The sequence below is a fragment of the Dermochelys coriacea genome, chromosome 2 (genome assembly GCF_009764565.3).
Source record: "Dermochelys coriacea isolate rDerCor1 chromosome 2, rDerCor1.pri.v4, whole genome shotgun sequence".
In the NCBI taxonomy this organism is placed as follows: Eukaryota; Metazoa; Chordata; order Testudines; family Dermochelyidae; genus Dermochelys; species Dermochelys coriacea.
This window is the reverse complement of record NC_050069.1, coordinates 170,735,944-170,759,491: the sequence shown is the minus strand read 5'-3', so window position 1 is coordinate 170,759,491 and position 23,548 is coordinate 170,735,944. Positions and strand designations below refer to the sequence as shown.

Sequence of the window (23,548 nt, the reverse complement as noted above, 5' to 3'; positions counted from 1 at the left end):
CCACTTATGAGCAAGTGAGGCAAATATAGTTATACAGAAATTGGTTTATTGAGCCTTCCAAGTTCCCTTTGGCTTGGGAGGACTATGGAATTATGGAATAATCTCTGGCCAGGGATGTCCACCTCCCCCTCATTGTGTGAAACTACTGTTATTGTGGCATATGAGCTCCTTCAGAACAAAAACTAACCATAAAAAAATGAAAGTGGGCAGAGGCATTGAGGTCTGGATGGAGAGTTCAGAAATTGAACTATTTGGTAACATATCCAGACCATGTAGCTTCCTCTAGAACTTCCTTGGCTATTGCCTTTAAACTCAGCTCTGTATGAGGAAGTATGGGAGAGCATGATCTGTCAAAGTGGGCAAGAACTGAAGAAATAGTCACTATATGCAGTGTTCTACCCTGGAAATTCCTCGTAAATTATGGTGCAAATTGCATCTCATGTCACTATTCCTCACACTCACAAAGGAATGGATATTAGCCAAAATCTTTGGGTAAAGAAAATAGTCCCTGAAATGTCTTAAATTGAAGGGTAAAATCCTTAAGTTTTTACTCAGCCCTTATACCATGGACTTCAGGATTCATTCCAAAGCCGCTTTTTGTTAATATGTGTGAAGGTAGGTATTAGAGACAAGTAGATTTCTTTTTTATTTTTGTAAGACAGAAATAATACAAACCAATACGTTTGAAAAGTTTTGAAGAAATAATCCTTTTAAAAATGAAATCCTCCCCTGTTCTTAATGTTGAGACTTCTTGTTAAGTTTCAGACTAAATCAAAATGTTACTGCCAACGTGTCAGCCTTTTTGTACTGTAAACTCTTTGTGGGAGCAATGTAATTTACTATGCAACTGTACTGTGGCTAGCATAGTGGAGTCCCAACCTGGTTGAGGCCTCTTGGTGCAACTTTAGTATAACTGTATAACAAGAGTACATAGAAACACAGACACTACTTAAAACTATGGCGTTGTCAGTGTTCCTTTTTCTTCATTTTTTCTGTGAAGGTTCTCTGTGTAACCCAAGCCGGCAAGTGTTAACAATGAAAATATGTTGCTCTTGTCTTTCCATGAACATGTCACAACTCCACAACTTTCATTTTTTACCTCCCAAGAAGAGAGATAATTTATTATGAACCGGGGGGGGGGAGGGAAGTGCATCACTCCACCGCCCTGAAATGAAGTTTTTCTTCTGTGAATAAATACTCACTGACAGTTCGCTTCTTCTGAATCTTTGATGCAGATGTTAAAAGCTTCTGGGACAATATAAATAGTGGCCCTTTACAAATATAGTTTCCAGGGCAACTAAAGGGTCTACTCTTTCATAATCACTGTGCTTTCAACTAGAAACATTTGCCTGTCTGCTAGAAGATTATTTTCCATTTAAGCACATTCATCTTGAAAATCATATCCCCCAGTGAAAAAATGTGTCTTTTATCATACTCATTCAGATCAGGATTATTTGAAAGGAAGGCTTTAAAATTTATTATATAATTGCATTTGTAACTATAAATATGACTATTATACTAAAAGAAACCTGACACATTTTCCCTTGTGCTGCCAGTATCATCTTCACTGAGTTCAATAAGCAGTCTGACAAACAACCCCCTCAAAATGCTGCATTGTTTGTAATATGTATCTGATGATCTTCAAATCCCAGATTAAATTTGTTGCTATTAATTCACTGGAATGGAAACTGCTTTGTCTGGCAGAAAATATATGGGTTTTAGAGTTGGGAAAATAAGCAGCATAATTTTCTGTTGACAAAATCTGGTTGAGAAGATTGCACACACTTTATTGAACTGAGGAGAAAGATGTAATGTTGCCATACAGAAACATCATGTACATAACAAACATTATGTACCTCCATAACTTGAATTAAATCATTCTAGGAAGGATGTTGTTTCTTTAAAAAAAAAAAGTCATTGGTACCACTGCCATTGAACAATAAGGACTGGACCAAATCCTGGTCTTAGTTACATTGTATGCAACCCCACTGAAGTCAGTGGAGTTACAAGCTTGTCTTTTGGCTCAGTTTATTTGGCCCTGATTCAGTAAAGCACTTTATTCTACACTACATAGGTTCTTATGCTATCGTCATCACCATAATATGAGTGCCTGCTTAAGTCCTATTGATTTCAGTAAGATTTAAGAGGTTTATTGTTATATCAGAAATCACATTCAGTTCAAAGATACAGTAGTTGTGCTCAAAAGCTTTCTAGGTTTGCCTTAGATAACCTTTCCATGGTATTTACAGTATGATTAGTCTGGGAAATATCTGGAGAAAATGAAATAAAGTTACCACAGCATTTACAGTAATCTGAGGCAGTTGAAGATTTTTAAGGACAACTGCTGTAATTATGGAAAATGGGCCAAATTCTGCCCTCAGATGTGCTTGCACAGATTCTATTGATTTCTTTGGAAAACTGCTTTGAGCACATCTAATGATAGAATATGATCAATGAGCTAAATTAGGACCTCTTTAAACCAGTCTAAATCTGAAACAATTCAACTGGTGTTCGTGGCATTATTCTAAATTTACATTGATGTAAATGAGATCAGAATTTGGCCCCATGACTCTATTCTTTAAGGGCCTGATCCTGAAATCAATAGGTGTTAGATGTCTAGTTCCTTTTGAAATTTGCACTGGGTGCCTATCTGCATCTTTAGCCAGATATTTGTAAATATCTTTACAAATTAGGTCCTAAGAAAAAAGGAAGTAAAGATTTCAAGATTTGACCCCACTGGCTGCAGTGAGATTTAGAGGGGCTTAGTTCCTCAGTATTTGGCAGGATGGTGCTTGAGACAAATATTTAGCATAGTTTTTTTGCCAATATGAAATAGTACAGTGTGTTATAGAAAGCCCTTCACTACTATTGAAGTCAGTAGGAAATGAGGGCACTTACAGGATGATTTTTTTTTTTCAAAAGCACCTAAACCGGCAAGGCATCTAACTCCCCACTGAAGTCAATGGAAATTGTGCACCAAATTTGAGTAGATGCTTTTGAAAATTCCACTATTAGTACATTACAGAAAGCATATAGGGCTAGAGCCACAGAGGGATTTAGGTGCCTAATTGCCACTTAAAATGTCTCAATCCAAAATTTGGATCCTTAGGTCCCAACTAATCCTATAGGCACCTAAGGGTATGTCTACACTGCAATGTAAGCCCAGGATTAATGGGACTTGAGTCAGCTGACCCATGTTAGGGAACCCTGGGCTTGAGGATCTACACTGTATTTTAACCCAAGGTTAAGATTTTCTAACCTGTGCTGGAACCTAGGCCTCTGGCATTCACACTGCAATGTGCAGACCTGAGTCAAAGTAACCCTATCCCAGAGTCCCTAGCATAGCACTCTTCCACACACCCCCACCAGAATGTGGCTGCTCTAGCCCTAGGACCACGGTGCACAGTAGTAAAACTTTACTGCCTGCCCTGCATGTTACCAGGAAACAGCTCATGTTGGAAAAGGCTTGATCAGTTCGCTCTCCATTGCAAACCCAGGAGGTCCTCTGATACTGTGCTTGCAGATTGGTGATCAGAACAGAATGGGTTAATGCTGACTTGAGCTGCTGCTGTTTTGCAAAGGTGGAGTGGCTTCTGTTTTCAATGGAGTGATTGCAGACTATTGGGATAGAAAGGACTAAGGAAGATGTCCCATGGAATTGTAGGTTATGTCTGGCTGACTCCTAGGATCTGAGTCAAGTGGGACTGTGTCTGCACTGCAAAGCAATAGGACTCAGGCCCTGGGTCCTAGCTTAATTTGAGTGTGGACCCTGGATTAGCACACTTGTTGCGTAGACACAAGAGTCCAGGACTTGAGTCCAGGCATGAGCATACGTTCCATTATAGGCATACTCTTAAGCGTCTGCCAGTGCGTGTACACAAAGCTCGTTAACTTTTGATGCTGCTGAGCAGCTCAATTTCAAAACTCCAGTGGGGTGCTCAAGCTAAGTATCCCTCCATATCTTTCCTGTGGGATCTGATGCAGTAGGTATTCTCAGAGGCCACCTACTGCATCAGACCCTGCACATAACAACCAAGGAGGAGGTTCCTCCCTGTTACTCTCTATATCCCAGTGGTTAGAGCACTCACCTGAGATGTGAGTGAACCAGGTTCAAGTTCACCCTCTGCTTGGTTTGGAGCAGGGTTGAACTGATATCTCTCACTTCCTGGATAAACGTCCTAGCCACTGGGGCTATAGTGTTTGGAGGCAGTAGTTGGACTACCACAACAATTCATGAGAAAGGGCTCTCAAATGTTAGACATTGAAATGCTGAACCTAAGTCTTTGTTATGGATCTAGCCTAGAGCTTATTCACAGGATTAGTACCTTTCACAGGCTCAGCCTGCCTGTGACTTTGTAGCTATCCCTCAGCCTCACTGGTGATCGAGCAACATAGTGATGATTAATGATCCCAGCTGCAAGTGATGGAGAATTAATTATAATGACTGCCCCCAGCTGTGGGAGAATCAGAGGAAACTGAGTTGTGAACTCCCTCTGGGTGTGGAGACCCAAGAGAGATGATTAAGTGGAATTCCCACTGGAGCAGGGTATGCTCAACTCCTGTGGGGGAGACCTGAGCTGGGGCCTACAAGGTGAGTCCTCTAAGAGATGCTACTGGAGTTCCTAGGGAGGAGAGGCAGTGGGGGAAAACCTGCTAAGAGGAAGGAGAGAAATTCTGCAGGGCCCAAAAATAGGTGTCAAAAAGTGGAGAACTTCAGCATAGCCCAATGGGATGGAATAATTACTACTTGGAAATTTATTTGGACTTTCAGTTGAACCTCTTCTTATCCTAGAAGGGGGCTGAATTTAAGAGGTGAGAATAATCAGACAGTGAAACCCATCATGAGGCCAAGGAAATGGTCAACAGGGAGCATGAAAGACAAAGTCTTCTGCAATGTAGTTTCTTAATGTCAGGTGGTGCTGTGGCAGTAAAAGCAACCATGTATAGGCTCTTAATATGGTGCCTTTTGTGGGTTCCATGGTCAGAAGGGACCAGTGTGATCATCTAGCCTGACCTCCTGTATAGCCTATGCCAGAAACCTTTTTTTAAAAAGGGTTATTGGGATGACCCAGGTAATTATAGGCCTGTCAGTCTGACACTGATCTGAGCAAGATAATGAAGCAGCTGATATAGGACTTAATCAAGAATTTGAGGAGGGTAACATAATTAATGCCAATAAACATGGGTTGATGAAAACAGATGCTGTGAAACTAACATGATGCCTTCTAGTGATGAGATTACAAGTTTGCTCACTAAAGATAATAATATTGATGTAATAGGCTTAGACTTCTGTAGGCACACCTTGACATTGATTTAAAAAACTAGAATGATATAACATTAGCCAACTTTTAATCACTATAATATGTACCAACTTATAGGGTTTAAAATGTCATTTTAAATGGGGGAATCATTAGCAAGTGGGTGTATGGAATCCTGGAGGGATTGTTTCTTCTCTCTATGCTATTTAACACTTTTATCAATGACCTGGAACACAACATAAGTTTATCACTGAATAAATTTGCAGATGACCCCAAAATTAGGGGAGTGGTAGATAATGGAGAGGACAGGTCACTGATACAGAGCGACCTGGATAGCTTAGTAAGCTGGGCACAAGCAAACAATAAATGTTTTAAAAAAATTAAATGTAAATGTCTACATCTAGGAACAAAGAACATAGGCCATACTTATGGGATGTGGGTCTTTATTCTGGGAAGCAAGAATCTAAAAAAAGATTTGGTGCTGGGGATGGGTAATCAGCTAAACATTAATTCCCTGTGCAATGCTGTGACCAAAAAGGTTAATGTGATCCTTGGATGCATAAATAGGCGAATCTTGAGTAGGAGCAGAGAGGTTATTTTATCTCTGTATTTGACACGAGTATGGCTGCTCCTGGAATAATGTATCCTGTTCTGCTGTACGCAATTCAAGAAGGATGTTAATAAATTGAATAGGGTCCAGAGAAGAACCAGGAGAATGATTAAAGGATTAGAAAACCTGCCTTATAGTGACTGAGCTCCGTGAGTCTATTTAACTTCACAAAGCGAAGGTTAAGGGGTCACTTGATTACTACAGTCTGTAAGTACTCACATGGGGAACAAATATTTGTTAATTGGCTCTTTATTCTAGCAGATAAAAATATAACATGATCCAATGGCTGGAAGTTGAAGTTAGACAAATTCAGACTGGAAATACGGTGTAAATTTTTAATACTGAGGGCAATTAACTATGGGAACAATTTACCAAGGGTTGTGGTAGATTCTACATCATTGATTATTTTTAAATCAAGATAAGAGGGGTTTTTTTTTCCAAAAAGATCTGCTCTAGGAGTTATTTCGGGGAAGTCCTTTGCCCTTTGGTATGCTGGAGTCAGACTAGATCAGGGGTGGGCAAACTTTTTGGCCTGAGGGCCACATTTGAGTATGGAAATTGTATGGCAGGCCATGAATGCTCACAAAATTAGGGGTTGGGGTGCGGAAAGGGGTGAGGGCTCTGGAGTGGGGCCAGAAATTAGGGGTTCAGGGTGTGGGAGGGGGCTCTGGACTGGGGCAGGGGTTGGGGTGGGTGAGGGCTGCAGCTGGGGGTGTGAGCTCTGGGGGGGGCTGGGGATGAGGAGTTGGGGGGTGCAGGAGGGTGCTTTGGGCTGGGATTGAGGGGCTCAGAGGGCAGAAGGGGGATTAAAGCTAGGGCAGGGGCACAGGAGGGGGGCTCAAAGGTGTAGACTCTAGGTGGCCCTTGCCTCAAGCAGCTCCCAGAAGCAGCAACATGTCCTCCCTCTGGCTCCTATGCAGACGTGCAGCCAGGCAGTTTTGCATACTGCCCTGTCTGCAGGTGCCACTCCTGCACCTCCCATTGGCCAGGAACCCCGGCCAGTGGGAGCTACGCGGGTGGTGCTTGGGGCGGGGGCAGTGAGCTGAGCCCTCTAGCTGCCCCTAAGTGTAGGAGCTAGAGGGGGGGACGTGTCACTGCTTCTGGGAGACGCACGGAACCACGGCACATGGGGAGCGGGGCAAGCCCCGGACCCCGCTCCCTGGCGAGAGCTCAAGGGCCAGATTAAAATGTCTGAAGGGCCCATTGTGACCCCTGGGCTGTAGTTTGCCCACCCCTAGATGATGATCACACTAGATCATCACTAGATGATCACAATGGCCCCTTCTAGCCTTGCAATTTATGATCTTTCCCAAAATAATGTAATGTTAGTTAGGTGCTTCATTTAATTATGTAAGCCGGAGCAAACAGGTGAACTCACAGCTGTGAGTTCATTATACATTCCTTCAATAAGAATTGAGTCCCATGGGCTGATCATGAAAACTCCTACTACCAGGCATGGGGCAGATCGTCAGCTGGTGTAAACTGTCACAGCTCTATTGATGTCAGTTTACACCAGCTGATGATCTTCCTCAGAGTACTAATTACAATGGAGTAAGTCCATTGAGCACTGCACCTGGTAGTAGGCACTTACAGGATCAGGCCATAATACATTTACCATCACTGAACTAGTACTTTGAAGAATTTAGGAAGAAAATAATATTAATTGTGTCTCCCCCCCAGTCATACACTCAAACAAGGGATATACAGTATACTCCCACGTAGCACGGGGACATGGATTTTATTTGGAGAATCAGGAGTTTGGAAAATTGAGGGGGAAGGAGTCATTTAGCCTCCTCACAGTTGTGATTGGGGCGGGGGGGCTCTCCTCTGCCTTGTCATCTTTCCCTGCACCTGGTGCTTGCAAGACTTGGGCATCACTGGTCCTGCAGCAGAGCAGAGAGCCCTTTGCAGCTGCGCTGTCATGGTCCTACTCACTCAATCCCATGACAGCTGGGCTGCACCAGGTTCCCTGCGGCCGCAGGAGCCATTCATGAAGCAGTGTGGCCTCCCCAGCAGCTCATCCTCATCGCTGTTCTCCTTGCAGTCCTGGCTGGGAGTCTGTGCTCTATTATCCAAACCTCCTCATTATCTGAATCCCTTCTTTATCCCACAGCATAAGATGCATGTTACAGAGGGCATGTATCTCATGCATTGGGACAAAAAAGGAATTCGGGTGAAGCAGAGGTTTGGATAATTGGAAAATGGGAGTATACCGTACTACAGATGAAGAATACAGCTTGATTGTGTGTGGCATCAGTCTGAGGAGAGAGCAACACAGACAGAACCACACAGATAAGTGATTTCTGCCTTGCTAGGAGGGATTGTGTCCAAGGTAGCATGTGTTTGTTAGTGCACAGGTTAGGATTTTTATTTTCTAATCATGCTGATGAGCACAATAATATAGCATCAAGGCTGGGGATTTTCAGGCACTTAGCAATTATTGAAGGCAGAGCATGTGAGATGCATATGTTGTGTTCTCATGCTAAGAAGTTTAATGAGCCTGCGGCAGCTGGAGACCAATGCTAGCTCGGTAGGTACAGGAAAGCCGCTCCTTCACAAAGCAACCAATAGACAAATGTTCCTAGGAAATACTTGCGCTCATTTTAAAAGTGATTTTATTGGTGTTGGGTTGTTGTGGCCATGTCAGTCCCAAGATATTGGAGAGACCAGCTAGGTGAAGTAATATGTTTTATTGGAGCAGCTTCTGTTGGTGAGAAAGAAAAGCTTTCAAGCTTACACAGAGCTTGTCTTCAGGTCACTGGTGTTATTGGTGTTAGGCCACTGCTTGAGAAAGCTTCCGCTTTTCAAGCTCTTGTGATATATGAGAGGTGACATGCCTGCAGTTGATCTTAATAGAAAGATTGTCTCCCGGACCATCTCACATGTAAATGTGTTGTGGCACCTCACCTGTCCTCCTAAGTAACATCCTTAATCAAACTACAGAAGTTACTTTTCCTTGAGAGCAACATTAGCAGGCAAACAGACAAACCCTGAACCAAATAAACCAATCAGTCAAAACAAAAATTCTTTACTCCAAGCAGCTTTTTAATTCCCAACACGGAAAACCACCACAGTCTCTTTCAAGGTCCATGGAGGACTTTGGTTTTGCTGTCTATTTTCTGTGGAAGGCGTGAGATAATAAGGTGATGGGTGGCTGTATAAAACCCTAAGATAGATAAGAAAGTATTTGATGGGTTTTTTTCATTGTCTTTAGTGTGATAAATGGTCTGTCTTTTTAGGGAAAGGGGGAAAAAAAAGTTAATCTTGGTATCTCCTTTTGATCTTTCTTTCATCTCTCCTTCCCATGTGCTCTGTGTCTCTCAGCTTGACACAAAGAGGGAAGCCATTAACATATGTCTATCTGACTCTCCAAGGCTCACCAGTTAGTGTTCTATGGACTAACAATGATTCATAGACTACAGTTTGAGAACCTCCGGTGTGCTGGAGAGACCATAGGGCTGGAAGCTGAGATCTTAATTCTGATTCCGGTTTTACCCTGACTTTCTGTTTAATCTTTGGGCAGGTCATTTTGAAGGTGAACTGCAGAAGATGATGAGTCATTTTGGCTTCTTGCATTGTATAAAGATGGGCTAGAATGTGGTGTTATGTCCCCCCCCCCCCAAATATGTGTTCCCCCCTGCTTGCTTTTATGTTATAAATATCCCATTTTAACTGGAGGAATAACAAACAACAGAAATCACTGCAGTTTGGTCTGGGATGTGTGACAATGAAAAGTGGGAATTAGGCAGAGGATCAAATCATATTTTCAGTTTTTTATTCTATCCCTTTCCCTCTCCAGCTTGTCTGTAAATTAGTTCAGTTAAGCACTGGTCCTGTATTGGGATCTTTGTGCCAGTGTGGAGTCCCATTGAGTTCAATGAGGTATAAGCAAAGACATTTACTTGGTGCTTACCTTTTGTTTTGTTTTCTCTCTCAGATTTCTTTTAATCATTGCCTAATCTGTTTTTATATTCCTCCATTTCTGATTTATAGAAAAAATGTCTATCCAGTGCTCTGAGTGTATAGACAATCTGTATAAAAAGTACAATGGACATGCACAATATGTGCATAGACATCTGATATTTTCTGGGATAAGTTAGGCATACACCAATATAGGCACAGATTTGAGCATGCCTAAATCTGAAAGTTTGGCCTGCTGTTTCTAATGTTGTCCCAAGAGTCTCATTTTAAGCTCTAGCACAGGCATCTCAAACTCAATTTACCTTAGAGCCAGTGCCAGTCCTCAAATCCTCCCAGTAGGCCAATAATGTCAGGTTTCAGAGTAGCAGCCGTGTTAGTCTGTATCTGCAAAAAGAACAGGAGTACTTGTGGCACCTTAGAGACTAACAATGAAAGCTTATGCTCAAATACATTTGTTAGTCTCTAAGGTGCCACAGGTCCTCCTGTTATTATTGGCCTGCAAAAAGGTCACTCATGCCACCCCAGCTGACTCTGCCCGGCGACTAGTGATAGTATCTCTGTCCCTCTTCCCCAGCTAACGGGAGCTGCTGGGCAAGGCGGGGGGGGGCAGTGCCTGCAGCTCACAGAGCCCACAGCATGGGTGCATGGGTCTCTCCGGCCCACTCCCCTTTCCCCTCCCCCCGAGCCCTTGGCTGGCAGCCACGAGGGCCAGATGAAAGAAGTTTTTAAAAAGTTTCTGCAGGCCACATTGGGGAGGTTCTCGGGCCGCAGATGGCCCATGGCCTGTGACTTGGAGCCCCCGATCAAGGATAACGTTTTAGGCCCTGTGTGCTCCACTCATGCTTTACCACTAGGGCTGCTTAAATTAACTTACCTTAGCTGCAGTATCTACAACAGAACTAACGTGTTACTTAACAGAGATTTTGACCCCTGTGCCACAGTGCAGCAACTCTGTAAGTAGGCATAGTGTTACCTATTAGCATGGTTTGCACCTTGTTAACTGCTGCAATGGGTTGCTGTACTAATGTAATCAACGCTGCCCATGATCAGTCCTTGTCCTGCCTGCTTCCTACAAAATGTGTTCTGTTAACTTGTATATGCCCAGTGATGAGCTGCCAAAATCTTAACAATGGGTTCCCTCCTCACCCCACAAGGGGGTCGTTGCCCACCCCACCCCCCGGGACTCCTGCCCCATCCAACCCTCCCACGTTCCTTGCTGCGCGCCCCCCCCCCTCAGCCCACAGGACCCCTGCCCTGTTCCCTGACTGCCCCCAGAACTGGGTAGGAGGGTCTCGTGGGCCTCTGTAGTGGGTGCCCACCCTGCCCCTAAGAGCCAGAGGCACCTGCCGGGGGAAGAGGTGGGGAGTCCTGGAGGTGCTTACCGGGGGCAGCTCCCAGAAAGCATCCGGCAGGTCCCTCTGGCTCCTAGGGGTGGGGGAGTGTAGCTGGGGGGGGGAACGGGGAGCAGCTGATTACATCAAAAGTGGCGCCTTAGGCAGAGCACCCACCGCCAGCTCCCTGCCCGGCTCCTGCTCACCTCCGCTCCTCCTCCTGAACACACTGCCCCGCTCTGCTTCTCCGCTGCCTCCCGCGAATCAGCTGTTCGGCAGGAAGCCGGGGAGGGCAGAGAAGCAGGCGGCGGCTTCCCGCTTAGGCAGAGGGTGGTAGAGGTGAGCTGGGGCAGGGAGCGGTTCCCCTGCGCCGCCCCCCTCCCCCGGGTTACTTGCTGCGGCACAGGCGGCCCTCCTCACGCCCCCCACCCTCGCCCCAGCTCACCTTCGCCTCCCTGGGCCTGAGTGGGAAGCCGTGGCCTGCTTCTCTGCCTGCCCCAGCTTCCTACATGAACAGCTGATTTGCGGGAAGCCTGGGATGGGGGCGGAGAAGCAGAGCGGGGCGGCTCGTTCGGAGGAGGCAGAGCGGAGATGAGTTGGGGCTGGGAGTGGGGTGGGGAGCTGCTGGTGGGTGCTCTGCACCCACCAAATTTTCCCCTTGAGTGCTCCAGCCCTGGAGCACCCATGGAGTCAGTACCCATGGAGATGCAGTCCCTCGTGGAACAACCGGTTCTAAAAGAGCTTCTAAATTTAACAACTAGTTCTAGCTAACCGGTGCAAACCGGCTCTAGCTCACCACTGTATATACCTCAGCTGTTTATAACCCCAGAACATTATGCTTTTGTAGACTGCAATGGGAATGCTATGGTGACTTCCATTTAGCTCAGGCACTGGGTAATTTGAGACCTCATTTTATTTAATCAAAATGTTAGGAACTAAGGAAAATAAAAAGCAGGGACCAAACAATTTGTATTCAAGTTAACGTACTGTGACACAGAGACCCCTTGGCAAACGGTCCCCAGTTCTTTGCAACCAGTTCTCATATCAGACCTGACAAACTCGCTACACCAAACACATTTTACAGGTATTCTTTTGGGATAAATAACGTATAAAGTATCCATCGAAAACTCAAAACTTGTCAGGACTCCTAATCATTGTGAGATGGATGGATGGATGATATTGAAGGAATAATGTATTTATAGTGAATGTATGCTTCATAGATTTCTGAGTAGAAATCAGTCACCAGGAGTCTCAGTGATGATCCATTCAATCAAGAGGGAGTTATCACCCTTAGTCAGGATGGCAAGGTAATACAAGGTTCTATAGTCTACCCGTGCCATATCCCCAGTCAATGGAAAACCACCAGAGACAGTGACAAACAATTGAAACCGCTTAAAGGTAGAAAAGAAACTCAAGTGTTTTCAGTATAATAGAGTATAGGGAAAGGCACTCTGGATTCACTCCCTGAGGAAAAGCCTTGGTGGAATAGGGGGTTGCTTTCATGAACATTTGGATCTGGTTCTTGTGAAACCAGCCAGCTTTGCAATGGACTGAACTTTGGGAGGAAACCTACTTTATGAGATTGGAAAGGTAACTATTGATAAGTGTAGACCCAGGTTTGTCTTTTATGATTTTGTTTTGTGTTGTAACAGTTTCCATCACTTTCTAGGTAGATCTTTATTCTTTCTTTAATAAGCTGTGTGCTTATGGGAGTGGTGGTGTAAGCCAAGATACAACTGCTAAACTGGGTTACATTGAACCGTTGGGTGCAGGGGATTCATAGAAATTCCATCAGTAACCAGTGTCTGGGGCTGGATATCACAGGGGAACAATTCAACAAGATTTGGTGATTGGCAACTATTTTTAACCTGCAAGACAAAGGAAAGGCTGGCATAGCCCAGAGAAGAGTGCTTGAGTGGCTGAAGTGCAGGAAGTGTCAGGGAGTTGACACCCTGCTACCACGAGACAGACTCCCTCTTTCTAGAGCAGGGAGTAGCAAGGTGAGTCACAGTCTTGGGTACCCTGAGAACAGTCACTCACACCTTTTACCCTTGATATTATTTCAGTAGGTATTAGCCAATGATCACATTACCCATAGAGAGATAATGAGCTTAAAAGAAAAGAGCCCATGGAAGACCAGTGATGGTAAAAAGGGAATGCAGCAAAGCGCTGTGGGCCAGATAGGGAGTGGCCCCGGTAATGGTGAACAAGGAGTCCCCATGTATGTGTACTCTACTCAATGGCCACTTGTAATTGCAGTCTCTGCAGGGGAGTACAGGGACTGTGGCCTCAGTGGACCTCCTGGAGAGCACTTTGTCCCAGAAGGACCACAGAGGAAGTGAGGTCATCTTCATGGATGGTGAATCCTGTCAGGTCTGCCTGCATGCAGGTCAGAATCCCTGCCAGTGCTTCTTGTGGGTTGGTAAATCTTCACGCTACACTCATTGTAGGCTAGCGGCTGTTGTTTGTTTTGTGGTAGTGCCTCGGAGCTCTGCTCCTGCACCAGAACTCCCCTGTGCTAGGTGCTGGCCAAGCACAACAAAAAGTCCGTGTCTGTCCCAGAGAGTAGGACATGACCTGTGATCTTTGGACACTGGTGCCTAATATTGATCTTGTCAATAACAAGTGATATCCACCCTGATGGCGTAAGGAAAAGGATGAAATACCTATTTCAATACAATGGATTTAAGAAAGGTCTTTATTTCAGTGAGAGGAACGGACCAGATTTGTCACCTATGTTCTTAACCTTCTTAGTCTCCTAAAAATATATCCATTACCAGTCTCTATGCTGCTCTGTTCCTTAATTTCTTCTTTCTGATCTTTTACTATTGCAGTGTGTCCTCAGTCACCTAATCATTCCTAATTACAAGATCGTCTGTGGAACACTTCCTGACATAAGGAACACCGTATTGCATGTTCAGGTGGGTGTTTAGAACCCATCCATAGACCTCTGCTAGAGAAGGATTAACCCTCTTCCAAGCTAGAGGGACAACAATATGTGCCTGTCATGAGGGCAAGGTAGAGGGCTGGGATTAATTAATTCATATACTATCCAATCCGCCCCCCCCCCCCTTCCTGGAATACTCTTGTAAAAGGAATGTGCTGAGGGAAGCTGAATCTCTTAGTGAGATTCACAAAGGAAAAGCCTCCAGGAAAGGGGCTGAAGATGAGAGAAGAACTGGAGTGTTTTACTCTTCGCCTTGGAGCTTGGTTGAACTGAGCCACACTATACATATTTACGTTGGACTGTCGCTGAGGGAAGCCCTATTGTATTTATTTACTCTTAAAGACGCAGGCTATCTGATGTTTTTGTGCCCAGATATTATCCTTTACGTTGCTATTAGCTTCAAGATTCTGATAATATATTAAGTCAAGAGCAGGGTGTGCCAGCTTGTCAGAAAAGCCTCTTTATTACTCTGTGCGCTGTCACTCTGTCACTTCATGCTCTGCTTTATGGGCCTCACCACTCCATTCCCACTGCCTGTGGCATGTTCACTCCACTGAAGCTCTCAATGATAAATCTCTCACTTTCCTTGATACCCTTTGCTGTTGCTAATTGGCCTGGGAGATCCCTATACTTTTTCTCTAGGGCCCCTATTCTGCTGCAGAATGAGAGACTCACAGTGAAGTTATTTCAGGTACTTGTATTGCCTCTGACTACACTCCTCTAGGAACCAGCGTATTGTGTTGTACAAGGATAACATCAAATTCCAAGTCAATGTACATATCATGTTACCCACTTAGACACAATCATAAGTAAGCAGCTAAATCTGAAGACCGATAACAACAACCTACAGTGTCAAACACGTTGTCAGTGAAGCCACCCCATCCACATTATCAATAACAATTTTAAATAAAAAACAATAGTGGGTGAAAGTAACAATTAAAGTAACAAGCATGAATAAAATGTGCACAAAATTTTCCTCTTTCTATCCCAGTTTTGTTTAAGATGGTTCCTGACTACACAAACTCCCCACACAACTATTTTAGCATGACACATCTAGAGAATAATAAACACAAACTCCAGACGTACATCAAGGCACTAAATAGTCTGCGTTTCAATCTTGCACCTTCCAGAAATATGTTCCAGATATTTTGTGCTCCTCCCACTTTCCTCCATCCCCAGCAGAAGGTACAGTTCCATATAACCCAAATCACAAAGGGTGACTGAATGGTTCAAGAACTGGGGACAGGAGTAGGGAGTTTTCACATCCAGATCGCTGCTTCAGTTTAATCTCCGGTCCGTAGTGATCACATCATTACCATTTGACAGCTATTCAGTCGGTTAAATACAATGAAATGGTGGGCTCTGTCCATATTAGTGGACATGTGTTGACCTCACAATGTGGCACTACTGCTGCCAGACTCAGCAGAGTGTCTAGCAATGTAATGTGCAAGTAAAATGAACTACCTTCTCACTATGGGAGGCCATTCCTCTAGGGCACAATGAGGTAGTTGGTGGAGCCAAAATCATCCATGTTCTGTGGCTAATAGATAGGTCAGTTAACTCCCAAAGCACTAAAAGTTTTGTTTGTTGACTTTGTGCCTTGCATTCTGTTTAAATTCCACAATAACTAATCCAAAGGGTCAACACCTAAACAAAACCAATACAACTATAAAAACCAAACTATAGAGCAATTCTGCTCTCAGCTGCATTGGAATAAATCCATTTACTCCAATGGCAGTAGTGAGGGCAGAATTTAAGACCAGAATGTACTTGGTTGTCACCAGCTAATTTGATAAATGTAATCTGGACTTTATGAATACATAGCAGTGGACTTTATTTTATGATAACTACATGACCAATACATTGGCAATAGTTATACCTACACAGTAACTATTTAGAACACTGTTTCATCAAAACTGTGCAATTAATACATCTTACTTCTGTTATTAATTGGTAAACACATTGCTCATTGTGCTTTAGATTTTATTATTTACTTTGTGATCAAACAAATTTAGAAAGTATTAAAGCCTTATAGTAAACATGCAAGTTCCTTCATTGTATAATCTAATACGAATAGTATATATGTGATCTACAGTTGTGTGTGTATAGATAGAGACTCTGTGTGCGTGTGTGTGTTCCCATATGCTGCAGGGATGGAGAGAGCTAAATAATCACACAATGGGTAAAGCTTGTCAAGGGCCACCTGGAACTGAGTAGTATCAAAGTGTTAGCATCGCTTTCTCACTTGCATGGCCACTACCTGGAAGCTCAGCTCTGTGTCATGGGAGGGAACAGCCTGGTCAGAGAAACATGGCAAATTGGTGTACACTGTAACTAGAGAGATCTGGGCCATAATATACATGTACACCTTTATGTGTTTTGAATTTATAATGGTATTTGTCATTTTTTTTTTTTAGTTATTCTGACTTGGCATTAGGAATGTTTTTCTTACTTCTAAAATGGTATATTCCAGTAAGTTAAATTTAGGCTGCTTTAACTGGGAATTCTAGTCAGATGATCGGTCAAAAATAGTTGCTGCCTTCTGACCTACATTCATGAAGCTGTAATGTTAAAAAATAGGTGATGTAGTACTCAGGAGTTTTAGTTGAAAAGGAATATTTCCTGTAATTGAGACAGATCTGTCAGCCCAATTTGCATTTTGAATAGTTCAGAGTAATCAATTATCAAATAATCCACAGAGGAATTTAAGTTCTGTAGAAAAACGTTTAGATCATTACAAATTGAAATGAGACAGCCCAGGATATAGGTCAACTAGGGATTTTCTACCATGCTATTTTGGATATCTGACACAGTAATGGGGCTAACTGACCCTTTCTGGTCTCTCTGGATTCTAGGTCTTGGGCCCTAAATCGAATCTTGTGATTCTTCAGTTCTTGGAGCAGGTGTGCTACCCTGTGTGTACCAAGTGCTTATCCCCCTCCAGGTCTAACTGGGTTTTGGGCCTCGGCCTTTCTTCCCTTTGGGAACCTGTGATTAGTGATAATGACCAAAAAGCCTTCTTAAAACAACTTATTTTTATTTTGCAATTGGAACAAAGTATCTGAGAGCAGAGGAATCTAAAACAAACAGCCTATTTAATCTCATCTAATGTTATGCTTCACTAGAAGCTAAATTAGATAGATAACTTAAAAAGAAAAGGAGTACTTGTGGCACCTTAGAGACTAACAAATTTATTTGAGCATAAGCTTTTGTGAGCTACAGCTCACTTCATCAGATGCATTCAGTGGAAAATACAGTGGGGAGATTTATATACACACACAAAGAACATGAAACAATGAGTATTACCGTACACACTGTAAGGAGAGTGTTCACTTAAGATGAGCTATTACCAGCTGGTAGGGAGGGTGCGGGAAGGAAGAAAACTTTTTGTGGTGATAATCAAGATGGGCCATTTCCAGTAGTTGACAAGAACGTATGAGGAACAGTGGGGGTGGGGGAGAAATAACATGGGGAAATAGTTTTACTTTGTGTAATGACCCATCCACTCCCAGTCTCTATTCAAGCCTAAGTTAATTGTATCCAGTTTGCAAATTAATTCCAATTCAGCAGTCTCTTGTTGGAGTCTGTTTCTGAAGCTGCTTTTTTTTTTTGTTGAAGAATAGCCACTCTCAGGTCCATAATCGAGTGACCAGAGATTGAAGTGTTCTCCGACTGGTTTTTGAATGTTATAATTCTTGACGTCTGATTTGTGTCCATTCATTCTTTTATGTAGAGACTGTCCAGTTTGACCAATGTACATGGCAGAGGGGCATTGCTGGCACATGATGGCATATCTCACATTGGTAGATGCACAGGTGAACGAGCCTCTGATAGTGTGGCTGATGTGATTAGGCCCTCTGATGGTGTCCCCTGAATAGATATGTGGACAGAGTTGGCAACGGGCTTTGTTGCAAGGATAGGTTCCTGGGTTAGTGGTTCTGTTGTGTGGTTGCTGGTGAGTATTTGCTTCAGGATGTGGGGGCTGTCTGTAAGCAAGGACTGGCCTGTCTCTCAAGATCTGTGAGAGTGATGGGTCGTCCTTCAGAATAGGTTGTAGATCCTTGATGATGCGTTGGAGAGGTTTTAGTTGGGGGCTGAAGGTGATGGCTAGTGGCATTCTGTTCTTTTCTTTGTTGGGCTGTCTTGTAGTAGGTGACTTCTGGGTACTCTTCTGGCTCTGTCAATCTGTTTCTTCACTTCAGCAGGTGGGTATTGTAGTTGTAAGAATGCTTGATAGAGATCTTGTAGGTGTTTGTCTCTGTCTGAGGGGTTGGAGCAAATGCGGTTATATCGTAGAGCTTGGCTGTAGACAATGGATCGTGTGGTGTGATCTGGGTGAAAGCTGGAGGCATGTAGGTAAAAATAGCGGTCAGTAGGTTTCCGATATAGGGTGGTGTTTATGTGACCATCGCTTATTAGCACCATAGTGTCCAGGAAGTGGATCTCTTGTGTGGACTGATCCAGGCTGAGGTTGATGGTGGGATGGAAATTGTTGAAATCATGGTGGAATTCCTCAAGGGCTTCTTTTCCATGGGTCCAGATGATGATGATGTCATCAATGTAGTGCAAGTAGAGTAGGGGCATTAGGGGACAAGAGCTCAAATAAATTTGTTAGTCTCTAAGGTGCCACAAGTACTCCTTTTTCTTTTTGCAAATACAGACTAACGCGGCTGCTACTCTGAAACCTATAGATAACTTAAGTTACAGGAACAGGATAGACCCTATTTACATTCTCTCCCAGCAGCCCACATCCTTCTGTAACTGTGCCCCCCCCACGCTCCACACCGGTTATCACTCACAGCATGCTCTGCTGTTCTCCGCCTTCTGAGTGCTGGTGATAGTCTAAGGGTCCTCAGTCAGACTGTTCAAACTGTTTTTGTTTTGTGTTTTTCCTCCTCCGGTCAGGAGACGCATCCATTAGGGCCTATCCAGGAGAATGCCCCATGATGGCTGCTCCATTGTTTGAGCAGTTAGACAGACACATTCACTCTCCATGAGTTATAATCACTGACCTGATACCCTGGAGGTGAGGGTGTGGAAACAGTCTCATGCCATCTTAGAAGTCAAGCACATTACTCATTTATGAAATTGACAGGTATTTATGATCACATTTAATCACAATCACAATAATAATGAAATATTTCTGCACAGACTGTCATTTCTGTCAGACAGTGCAGAAAACTATGGACTTGTTTGTTTGTTGTGGGACTGCAGGACGTGCAAAGCTGGGTTTTCCAGTAACTTACCTTAACATCTGTTTTAAGTCTCTCTATATATCAGCAGAACAATCGGGAGAGGTTACAGTAATTTGTGTCATTTTTTTCCTCATCGTCTTTGTCGGTGTGCTACTTCGATGTTATAACACTGAGGCTGTGCGTCTCCCATATGTGGAGGCTAGCACAGAAAGGTCTTTACACCACTCCCATTTAAACCTACAAGAGGCCTATTCAAGTCCCATTTAAAACTACAAAACAGATCTTAAGTGGGTCAGGAATGATCCATAAGTCTTGGCTTGACTTTTTGCACTGATTAGCTGAGTTCCACTCTAAAATCAATAAAGGGTGTTAATAAAACCTATTTATTTATCTAAATAAAATCTATTTATACCTAAGGTTGACGGAATTTAATTTTTATATTTTATAATTGTAATGGATAATATCAACGTTTAAAAATAAATCTCTATTTTTATTTGTGTTGGTTTACATTTTTTCACAGCTGTGGGGAATAATGTGGGGGGAAACAGACAATCATAATTTAATGACAGTAGACTTTAAGATTGAAAAAGTTACGTTTTGTAACCATTAAAACACAGATTGTCAACCTCACATCAAGATATATAAAGCAAATATCATTACAGCATATTCTAACAAGTTTTCAAGGAGTACTGTTTCCCTGTGTGTAAATTTTGGTGATTATTGATGGAAATATTGTATTGTTGGTTTGTGTGTGTACAGTGAAATCAAACTTTACCAATATTTACTTACAAAAATCTAATCAATCCAAGGCTATTTATACCAAATCTTTTTGTAAATGAAATTAAATTGATTTTTGAGGGATAAATTAACAAGAGAGGGCAGATATTTTGCATTCCATTCATGGGGAATGTAATCTAAATGATAAAAGCTACAAAAGCACAGCATACTTACATGTCACTACAAGTCACTAACTTCCAGTGGCTGTTGAAAATGTATTGGTTTAGAGCTTCATCCCCCACCTGTGTTTAGTGAAAAATCATTGAAATTTTGGTACCTTAGGTTGACTGTTGCAATCTCTAATTCCCTGAAATAGCCACCTACTGTGCAGTAATCAGACTCTCTTTCAGTAGGCAGGTTTCAGAGTAGCAGCCGTGTTAGTCTGTATTCGCAAAAAGAAAAGGAGTACTTGTGGCACCTTAGAGACTAACGTTGGCTGGTTCGTTCTCTGGTCACGTTAGCTACCAGCTATCCATAAGTGAACTGGGACTGATTTAGCTGCAGAGCTAGCTGGCTCATTTTACAGATGGCTGCTACCATTAACATTTCTACTCTGTATGGTGCATAAGTTGATTATCTGTTACTGAATTTTTGGCTGCCTGACTGGATCTCCCAGATGATAAATAGTTAACTGCCAATTTTTCCTCTCTTCTGTCTGCCTTGCTGTCTTCCAGACCTAAAAGCAGCCAGTCGCTTTTCTTGTTTGTCTGCCTATCTGTGGGTTTAGCAGATTAAAATCAACATTTCTGAATTTTTATAGCCCTCCCTGTCTCTCTTCTCTTCTGGGACTTCTTGTCTGTAGATCTGAAAACTAATCCCATATACATTACTATTTTGTTTAATTCATCCTAGTTTGTTTACCAACCCAATCACAAAATCAGCTTGGCCCACCCTTTATCATGATCACAATTCCAGTGAAAACCCTGTTGTTGTCAACAAGAGACTGAAATGGTTTGCTCTCCCTGGGCAAGTTGGTACCCAGAATTTTGAAACCTGATTTATTTCTACTATGGGCCTAATCCTACTTCCACTGAAGTCCATGGTAAAACTGCCATTAGCGTTAGGTGGAGGAGGTGCTAGAAATGGAACCCTACCTATCTTCTCCATGTTCCCTTTCCTGAAGCATATACCCCTTGTAGGGCACTGTAATATCACATTCACCATTCAGATCTTCTCATTAATGAAGAAACCTTTCAATTTTACACACTCTTACCCTCTTGCTCTTATATTGTACAACCTCCTGCTGCAAATCTTGTAGCGCTTGACATCTTCAGAATGTGTTTCTGCCCTCGAGCAGTTCTTCCCCACACTCAGTTCAAACAATGCTTATTATTTATTGTTAATTGTATTGTATTCAGCTTCCAGGACCTTTCAGAAGTGCTTCACTAGTGAGTGTGTCTCTAATTTGTAGCTAGAGATTTAGGCACAGAGGCTTTTTTGGTTGAATGTGAAAACTGAACTATCCGCCCTCACTTTGAGGCTGTTCCTCTGGTCAGAGCTGCCCTAATGGGAAGCTCAAATTTCGGTTGCCATGTTGTATCTGTTCCATTGTTAAATAGCCTTGATAATTTAAAGACCTCTGTCGGTCCCCTTTTGCGATTATTTCACAAACAAAAGTTAAGTATCTCTAAGGTCCACATGTTTACAACCATTTCCTACTTCCCCGTGCAAACAGGCTATGGAACATTTTATAATACAGTAGGATCAGTTGTATCTTACTGCCACTTGGAATACAGACATACATTGTGGTATGTGACACATTACTTACTGCTCCAAAGTGCTAAATCTCACAAGGCTCACACATTCAGAAAGTGGAATTATTTGTAAATTATGCATAACATTTTCAGAAGTGCCTGTGATTGAAAGTCAGTGGAATTTAGGCTCCTCAGATGCATCCGATGAAGTGAAATGTAGCTCACGAAAGCCTATGCTCAAATAAATTTGTTAGACTCTAAGGTGCCACAAGTACTCAGTTTCTTTTTGTGAATATAGACTAACATGGCTGCTACTCTGAAACCTGTCAGTGCCTAAATCACTTTTGTGGGGGAAATGGCATTTAGGCTCCTTAATCACTTAGATGCTTGGAAATCGTATTCCAAATCAAAATAATCTTGGGGCTATAATAATAATTAGGGATGTGTCTGGATAGTAAACGGAAAAGTACAGCAGACTGCTTTTATTCTTTTTTGAACAAGAGAATCTGGCTTTTTACTATAGAGTGTGGGAATAAGCCTAGGCTGACTAGTTGGGTTTTCAGATTCCTTAAATTCCCTAAAATTATGTAATGCGTTTTTTCCAAGGAGTTTCCTTACCAGGTCAGATCATTAATCCATCTATTTTTATATCCCACGTCTGTCATTAACCACAATTTGATGCACTGGACTAATGCAGAGCATTGTACATGCACTAAGTCTTATACAAATACTACAGTATTCTACAACAACAACCTCAAGTACTGCAGTATCTACTGACAATGTTAAGCTCAAGTGTGCAATGTTGTAATACGGTCAAAGGCAGTACATGGATTTGGTTAATTTTGTAATACTACAGATAGGTTCAGTTTTATTTCTTTACTTTCTTTTCTTCTTTCAAAAGCATCAAGAGAGTTTACAGACTTAGTGGGATCACTTTGCCTATTGTACCACTGAAATACAATCACTGGTTAGGTGAAATACTGAAGCTGTTTAACACCTAGTAGGCTTCTATAATCCAGTTGAAACTCACGGGTAATTTGAATAGGCAAAATGCAATTACTTGATATATTCCACACACAAAGCTAACTGAGTAATGCAGTACATGATGAGAGGGGAGGCAGAAATGTCATGTTGGTCATCGATGGCTATCACATAATGCCTCCAAGGACATGATGTTGTGTTTATTAATGGTCAGAAAATTGTTTAGACTTATAAAAATCCAGCTACAATATTTACCTCAATGCTCATCTGCATCAATTCATTCCACATATTGACTATACTGCATAAGCATTTTAATATTACATAGTATGAAAATGTCTAAATTTCTATATTGCAAAGCTATCTCCTCATTGGATTGTTTAGTAGACTAGTCTTTTTCTTTACACTAAGAGTTTGGGAAGAGTACAAAGGACAGCTATCCATAAACATTATTAGCAAATGCTACAGGAAAAAGATAGGAAAGTGGGATACGAAGGTGAAATAAGACAAATAAGATTGTTATTGTGGGATTATGCCCCATATTCTTCACAGTAATATTATTCTGATATGATTATGACATAACTATTATGTATTTTATGCAAAATAGGTCATGTAAGATATAATTGAAAAGGTTTTGATTCACTGAATATGATTATCCTATTTGTATGCATTTATCATTTTGGTATCTGAAGTTAGGAATATTGTATATGCCTCTATTACAAATGTGCTTACACCTGGGGAATGCCCACTAGGCAGAATGCAATCAGTCTAGATGGCTGGCTGGGAAGGGCCATTAGGAAGAACAATAGATTTTAGAAGATCCTAATCTCCCACCAG

The 23,548-nt window shown here is 42.4% G+C and overlaps 1 protein-coding gene across 2 annotated transcripts in view; it reads left to right on the top strand.

Moving 5' to 3' along the window:
• ADCY1 (adenylate cyclase 1) overlaps positions 1 to 23,548 on the top strand; it is a 226,402-nt gene that overhangs the window by 20,031 nt on the left and 182,823 nt on the right. Inside the window, exon 1 of one of the 2 annotated variants that reach the window (XM_038392728.2) lies at positions 4,476 to 4,591. The exons of the other annotated variant lie outside the window; for it this stretch is intronic. The gene's annotated coding sequence lies outside the window, so the exon portion shown is untranslated. Of the gene's footprint in view, positions 1 to 4,475; positions 4,592 to 23,548 lie in introns of those variants that run through there. 2 annotated transcript variants of the gene reach the window in all.